The sequence below is a fragment of the Lactuca virosa genome, chromosome 7 (assembly GCF_052849685.1).
Source record: "Lactuca virosa cultivar CGN04683 chromosome 7, Lactuca_virosa_CGN04683_v6, whole genome shotgun sequence".
NCBI lineage: Eukaryota > Viridiplantae > Streptophyta > Magnoliopsida > Asterales > Asteraceae > Lactuca > Lactuca virosa.
In genome coordinates, this window is record NC_136432.1 from 184456756 (window position 1) to 184463825 (window position 7070).

Here is a 7070-nt window from a genome sequence, read left to right on the forward strand (position 1 = left end):
ATGCCAAATTGAGGGTTAGAACACATTTTCTTAAGAGAATATTTAGGATTATATTATTTTATTCACCCACTTGGCCACTTGTGTGCCACTTGATTGGTTGAAACTTACTTTCCCAATGAGATATTGCTCTTACCAATGTAAACATCAACTCACTATCACTTCACTTCAGTATTCCTTCATATATATATACACAAATATGAGATCAATTCCAAACCCATTTCCAGTTAACAAAAATTCACCTCCTTTTCTCTCTAAAATACCAAGCCTTTTCCCTTGCAAAATTCAAAGATCAAACACATCCCGGAGCTTTATTTCTTTAAGATATTTCCATAAGAAATCATAGTAAGTGCTTATAACCTAGAATTATGAAAACGTGCCTATGTTAGTTCATTATATTTACACAGTATTACATGTTAAAAATATTAGGATACGGCTACCGTTATGTCTTCTAAACTCAAAGATTATTGTTTCTATCTCGTTATCTAACCGCGATCATCGCATAAGGTGAGTTCATAACCCTACATTTTCAAGTTTTCTTTAGTTTTTAGGGGGGGGGGGATACAAGTTAAAACACCCAAACATATTTAAAACTTAACATAACAGCTTACAACAGAAAAGTTGTGACCTGTTCACGAACTGTTTTACCCAACTTAAACTTAATATTTTTCAAAATTGTTTCATATACAAATAGTTCAGGTTTATACCTTTAAAATGACTATTTGCACATCTCCATACGATTTTTATGGTGATTTTTACAAAACTGTCTATCACTGCAGCATCAAAGTTGGACCAGGTTGTGAAGATGAACATTTTCACCCGGGTTTGAGACCACCAAAAATTATAGGAAAATTTATGGATACAGTAGACTCGTTTTCCAAATACTCAGAGTTTACGGATTCAGTTTCTGACTTACGATGATTTTTCTATAAACATTCTAAAACAGTGACAATTAAGGGTAAAATTGTCAAATACATGTTTAAGAGTTATTCACACCTTGTAACATGTTGAGCAAGGTGTGTAAGATTTACACTTAGTATTTCCAATGTCATTTATTTGAAATACATATACATGCATAACAAGGTTTCATACCATCATACAACACTTTTGATAAACTATAATAGGTATAGTTTTGAACACTTCATTTAACAAAGAAAGCGGTAACACTATCGATTTACAAAACGAAGATGTCACTACACGTTATGTGAACTCGTTAATGAATATTTGTGAGACATTCTCCTTCGGGGTACTCTAAGTACCACAGAAAAGTCGTTTAGTTATAATCAAAATCTCCTGGAGGGAGAACGTGATAGTTGTGTATAGATCTATACTGGGTCCGACAAACCCGCACCTAAGCTGCTTACAACAGCAAGACCGGCAGGTCTGGGGTGACAAGTGTCATAACATTCCGATGCCTGAAGAACGTCGCATACAAGGTCATCTAGTCTTTAGTATGGTTATAACATCTCACATGGAATATTAACAAAAATATAATTCACGGAGATTCTAAGGCTTTATACAAATGAGTTTTATTTAAATATAAAACTGTAACACCCGTGAGTTGGGGCTAGACATTAAAGGATAATAATAATAAATATTCATTTTATCAAATAATTAAAATCCTCGAATAGGAAAAATTTTATTCGTATGCATTACAAGTTATATAAATACCTATTTATTATATACGTGTTATGTGGACAAATATTATGGGTATATAATATTTGTATAAATTGTTTTATAAAATTATCGACGAGTTAAATAAATATCATTTTAAATAAAAATTATTTAGGATAAATAATCTTAGCGAAAATTATTATATAAGATGTATTTGGTCTAAATACATTAAAGGGTAAACTCAAGTAGTGAAACCATAATTTTTTTTTTTAATGTTACATCCATTTTTTTTACGTTAATTTTAAATTTAGACACGACGTAAAGTTATATAAATGTATATGAAAATATTGTTAAGTTATAGAGTTATGATATTAGAAAACATAAAAAAAGAACGTTACATATAGATGTATATTTAAATATGTTAATTTCTTAAGTTCTACAAATTGTTGTGTTAAAAAAAAAATAGTATACATATTAATATGTAAATTATTTGGAAAAAGGAGAAACTTGGATAGGTGTATGTCAAACAAAAATTATTCGTATATATTTTAATAGGTGTCAAAATTATGAGGTTATATGGATATGGATGGAATGCATGGCAAGATTAGTCATTAAGTTACGTGGTGATCCAAATACTTTGAATTTATTAATGGTGGCTCACATAAAATATACGGAAATTATTCGTGGCAATTTGAAAAGATACTTGTCAAAATCAAATATACGTGTCAATCAAGAGTGAGGTACGTACATCTTAAATTAAATTTGAGGTAGGTACGTACATCTTAAATTAAATTTGAGGTGTACGTGTTAGTTTTGTTGAGTATATCACAACACTATAAATAAGAGCCAACGTTATTATTTTCTTCATACCAAAACTCAACTAAAGATTTTAGAAAATACGTGGTATCTTTAGAAAGACAAAACTTTGATATTAAAGATCGAGAAATCATATTGGCCGGCACATCGGCCAAGTACAAATAGCCTAAAGTGTTGTATTTTCCGACTAAAATTTATAACGTTAGAAATAAGGTTTCGGCAAGATAATAAGTTGGAAAACAATGTTAAGGTTGGAGTCACGACAATAGTTAGTCTTCACTAACTAGCCAAGTGAGTGTGTAGTTACTTTTATCTTACACATAGTTATGAAGTATTTTATATAAATTACGTGCTATATGTGCATATTATCTGTATACTTGCTATCTATGCTGTATGAAGAATTTTATACATGTTTTAAATTATTTAAACTATATATGTATTTTTATCTACAAATATGTAGGGTATAACATGGGTAGATCGTTGATGTGTGATGAAATAAAATTATGAGAGGCCTCGATGTTATTGTGATCCAGTCATCTAGCGGAGTATGGATGACGACCACAGACTTTTCTAGATAGTCTTGTGGAACACTGGCAGGCTCGCAACCTGTAGGTGTTAATGAGCTTGGGTGTTCATTTGCTGTACTCCATCCCCCACATGGTTGCCTTATTTGACATAAATTGCTGGGAAACCCCCAAAGCAGTGTTGTCGCCTAGATGAAAATCCTTAGACTAGGTCCCTTGTGATAGTTGTTTTAGGGACGTAAAGTGAGGATAACGGGAATGAGTAATCGGGTTATTGTTGTTTGATGAAATTAATAAATTTATTTATTGTGGGTTGAAAACTCTATATGCTCATCAGGCTCCCAAGCCTGAGCCACTCAGTTTTCTTTGTATTACAGGTAGTGGCGCGAGAGCATAAGTTGAACGACTTATCAAGATATTTGGATTATAGGCCTGTAGTGAATATAACTGTTGTAAGGCTTATAGTGTGCCGTTTATGCTTTTGGTCTATATCGGAACATGACATCCCGAGTTTTGTTATATAATGAAAATACATTTCTTTAAGAAATGCTTTGGTAAATCTTATTTTATCATATTTTTGTTTGGGAACAAATTCCGCAACTCTTTTAATCAAAGGATTACTCTGAAATTATTTGAAAAGCATAAATTTAACCGGTCTTTTCTGGCCGTGAATTTGGGGATGTCACAAAAACACACATAAGTATGACGATTTACTTATACATACTAAGCCTTGTTTCAATTTAGACTACAACAAATCTTTTAGAAAATATTGGATTTTCTAGAAACAAACTTGTAACAAACGTTAAGGAAACAACATTCATTTTTCATAAAATACTTATGAACTCACCAGCTTTATGCTGATACTCTTTCAAAACAACTCGTATTCTCAAGTAATCAGTAATACAGGTAACTACAAGATTTCTGAAGTCAAGACGCTAAGGCGTGGATTCTTTTGCTACATTTTATCATCATATGTAATTTATTTGGAAAACATGTATTATTTTGAAACAATGTAACCTTTTAAATTATATCTATAATGGTTATGTTTTACTTTCTTCACTATGATCATGATACTGAGCATGACGTCCTCCGCCCCCGAACGTTTTCGCCGTTCTGGTTTGGGGGTGTGACAAGAAAGGTGTCTTCTGCGGAGCTAGGAATCCGGTATAGTTAACAGAAACTGGTTGATTTCTAGCAGTAGTGTATTACAGTTCTTCAATAAAACCGATTTTCATTTCTTGAAGGAAACCAATTGAATGGTTGGGGAAGGAGACAACCGACCGACTGTGAACATGGAGAGAAGAAGGGGGAATCGTGGGGACTACCTGAAGACGGAAGGGCAGAAACCTCCAATTAATCGTAAATACAGAGTTATTAAGGTCAGGATTAAAAGTTGAAAGAGTTTTAAAGGATGAGATCTTTTAGGCAGTTATCCATTTACCGTGAACAATAATATAAAAAATTCCTACCAAAATTACCCTTTCAAACCCATTTTATCAGTAACCTTTTTTACCTAGACGAAAATTAACCAATTCATTTGTCTCAACATTCAGGGAACAAATGTTAGACATTGAAATGTCCAAATCCGAAAAGGGCGTCTACATCCACAAGAGTTTGCATCATCAAATATCTTCTTTGTAGATCTTGAGCTGGACATCAACGACTGAGAGGAGGAATAAGAAGTAGCTATTACAAGATATCGAAGACTGATGCCGTTCATTTTTTCTCTTCTCCAAGCCCTAAATCGATATATAAAAGGCAATTCTAATCTGTTTATTTCATGTCATTAAATATAATGTCATGTCATTTGCCAACTAGTTATATACCTAATAAATCTGGTTGTCTCTAATGAGAATTGAACAAAAGCGTAAGTTCCTTGGGTTTTTTTCAACAAACAAAACATGATTGAGGTTTTTTGAACGGTTTTGAAACTTCGTTGGTCTTACAAGTCATTTTCCGATATTTAATTACACGTCATCAGACATGTCATTCGTTGACTTTCATTAGCCGGTTGACCCTAATTGAGAAGTGAACGAAATTGTAAGTTAGTTGAGTTTTTTAGACAAAATGTTAAGTTCATTGGGATTTCTTGAACAGACAAAACATAATTGGGTTTTTAAACGGTTTGAAAACTTGGTTGGGCTTATAAGTCATTTTCTTTTTTTTTTCTCTTTTGAATACAAAAATATTTGAAATCCAATTTTTTTTTGCATTTTCCATTTCATTTTTGAATATGGGATCTACAATTTGACAATTGGTATCAAAGCTTTAACTTGAAGATTATAACGTGAAGATTCGAGTTATTTCAATACCCAACCACATCATTTAGCCCCACTTCCTTTATTCACCCTTTATTTATCCCTTTAATTCCTCAAAAATTACCCTTTCATTCCTTTTTTCAATTAATCTATTTTACTTAGCCTAAATTACCCTATTCATTTGTCTAAACATTTGGGGGGGGGGGGGGGGGGGGGGGGGGGGAGAAATGTTGGATATTAAATGTCTAGCAAATGAAGTTAGTTTTGACAAAGTATTTGAGCTTATTTGTTTTATGAGTTTATTCTGTAAATTTTATTTTCCCTAGGGTCATTTTTCTTTTCATTTTGAGAGACGAGAGAATATTGAGAGAAACCTTTGTGGAGAGAGAAAGGTGAGTGTTTTTCATGTTCTTATGTAATCTCTCCTTTAACCCATTGAATACAGAAAACATTTACATATCTTTTTTTTATTTGTTTGAGATAGATTCATTTACCAAACATAATTTCGCATTTTCTGTTTCATTGTTAAATATGGGATCTAACATTATCCACCTGTATTGAATTAATGTTCTTTCCAACGATCCTCAGTTTAAACATGTTCGACAACTTTAGTAACCCGATTTGGAATATCAATCCTCTATAATAACTCCAAAATTAAGAATATTTGATTCCTCTTTTGGCAGCTCCAACTCAAGCAACCATATATTCATATCATCCTTTCCCCTATATATAATCTTCAATACTTCTCAGCTCAACTTGGGATGTGCCACGTCCACAAGTTACACGAGATGCATACAAGCTAACTCACATAGAAACATATATATAGGTATTGCAGCAATCAGAGGCCACTCTACATACACATAAAGGGTGTCCATAGACACCCCTAAGTTTGAAAGTTTATTTACTAAATATATCATAAATTTTAAGGGACATCTTTTGGGAAAACAAATTGGACACCCTTTGAATATAACAATACAAAAGAAAAGATAACAAATAATTTTGATCTTTCACATTTGCCAATCATAATCTCTTTTAAAGCTTCAAGCCTTATAAAAAACGTAAGAGCAAAAATCTAAGAGTTTGTTAAGTAACAAATATTTTTCAAAAATATAATAACAGAAAATCCTTTAAACTCAAACTTATCAAACATGTAAAGGTAAAAAATTAGTGAATTGGAAATAAAAACCTAAAAATAGTTACGATTTTTGTGGACCGGACGCTGCCAAAGTGCCTTCGTCTTCTAAACTTCAAATTGCCACTGTCCGCCGGCGATTCTTTAGTGTCGTCGACGATCACAGTATCGTCTCCGTTCTCCGGCGGTCGCAATCTATCTTAAGCAATTCTTGGTGTCAAAGTTTGAAAGAACCCCTTTCTAAACTTTCGTATTTCTGAAAGACCCAAACTTTCATACTTGACAATTGTTACTCCAAAACATGCTACATGCATATTTATAAAACAATATCTTACATTGATAAAGTGATTACAAAAGATTGGATACAAACCGACTATGTTTTAATATTTTACATAACTACCCAGGATATTGTAATTTTATACAAACATAAACTGAAATACAAAAGTAATAGTAAAAACTATTCTACATCTTCCGACAGTATATAACCATACTGGTTACTTATCTCCTGCAATTGTTAAACACTGAGAGGGGTAAGCGGTGACGCTTAGTGAGTTCAATAATAGATACAATATAACGTTATGCCATATATATACTTCAATATGGCAGAAGCAAAGACGAACAAGGAACAACAAAGGCATATGCGAATCATATGACAAACTTTCCACATCAATCAATGATTTGATAAAAAGATATACGATCAATAAAGCTTCGGCCCAAATGGCACAGAAG

General features: G+C 32.5%; 1 long non-coding RNA gene across 2 annotated transcripts; it reads left to right on the forward strand.

Moving 5' to 3' along the window:
* The first annotated feature begins 2492 nt into the window (after positions 1–2492).
* On the forward strand, positions 2493–5405 carry LOC145125344 (uncharacterized). Of its 2 annotated transcripts, none has more exons than XR_013715946.1 (4): positions 2493–2718; positions 2888–4115; positions 4196–4330; positions 4505–5405. It is a non-coding gene; the product is annotated as an uncharacterized LOC145125344 (long non-coding RNA). The 2 variants fall into 2 exon arrangements; XR_013715945.1 differs by having other exon boundaries at positions 3329–4115.
* Positions 5406–7070: the final 1665 nt, after the last annotated feature.